General features: G+C 41.1%; 1 non-coding gene across 1 annotated transcript; it reads left to right on the top strand.

Moving 5' to 3' along the window:
* The first annotated feature begins 649 nt into the window (after positions 1–649).
* On the top strand, positions 650–756 carry LOC127109790 (small nucleolar RNA R71). The gene has a single exon (XR_007797042.1). It is a non-coding gene; the product is annotated as a small nucleolar RNA R71 (small nucleolar RNA).
* The last annotated feature ends 365 nt before the right edge of the window (positions 757–1,121 follow it).

Below are 1,121 nucleotides of genomic sequence, written 5' to 3'. Positions count from 1 at the left end.
TAATTGCGTTATTAGTTCATTTACGTGAATGTTCTGGTTTAGGAATTCTTTATTTTTTTGAGTCTGGCCTGATATAAAGTTCTCCATGATCTTCTCAAGGTTAGGCTGCTGGGGCAAAACTTGCATAGGTTGATTTCGTTTTTGGGCTTGAAAACCTTGTGGTCTTTGAGGTGCATAATTTTGGATAGGGTTCTGGTTTTTATAGGAAAAATTCGGGTGATTCCTCCATCCAGGTTTGTAAGTGTTTGAAAATGGGTTACCTTGGGCGTAATTCACTTGGTCGGTGTTCAGGTCGTTCAATTCCGCTGATTGGTGTCCTTTAGATCCACAAAGTTCACACTCTGTGTGGACTACCGTTGTGGTGTTAGAGTTTGTAGAAATATGTTCGACCTTAAGGGCTAAAGCGTCCATTTTTGCCTGCATCATGTCCATAGAACTTATCTCATGTATTCCACCTTGGGTCTCCTTTTTCTCTACTAATGCTCGTTTAGTTCCCCATTGGTAATGGTTTTGGGCCATATCCTCAACTAGGTCACAAGCTTCAGGGTAAGGTTTGTTCATCAACGTGCCACCAGCGGCAGCGTCGATGCTCATCTTTGTGTTAAAATGGAGTCCATTATAGAAGGTATGAATGATCAACCATTGTTCTGGGCCATGGTGTGGACAGACTCTTAACAATTCTTTGTATCTCTCCCAAGCTTCAAAAAGTGATTCTCCTTGGTTTTGAGTAAATCTAGTTATTTGGTTTCGAAGAACAACAGTCTTACTGGGGGGAAAATATTTAGCAAGGAATACTCTCCTAAGGTCTTCCCAGGTAGTTATTGAGTTAGCTGGAAGTGAATCTAACCATGAACGTGCTCTATCCCTAAGTGACAAAGGAAATAATCTTAACCGAATCACATCAGGTGAAGCACCGTTGGATTTAAAAGTGTTGGCTAGTTGGATAAAGACTTTTAAATGTTGATTTGGGTTCTCAGTAGCGAGACCCGCGGATTGGTTCTGTTGCACTAATTGCACTAAAGATGGTTTTAGTTCGAAATTGTTGTCAGGAATGAGGGGTTTACTATACTAGAACTAGGTTCTCGTCAAAGGGTTGGGCAAATTCCTTAAGAGGTCTCTGG

Source organism: Lathyrus oleraceus, chromosome 7, assembly GCF_024323335.1.
Source record: "Lathyrus oleraceus cultivar Zhongwan6 chromosome 7, CAAS_Psat_ZW6_1.0, whole genome shotgun sequence".
In the NCBI taxonomy this organism is placed as follows: Eukaryota; Viridiplantae; Streptophyta; class Magnoliopsida; order Fabales; family Fabaceae; genus Lathyrus; species Lathyrus oleraceus.
Note: the sequence above shows the minus strand (reverse complement) of the source record. Positions and strands in the feature narration are given on the sequence as shown.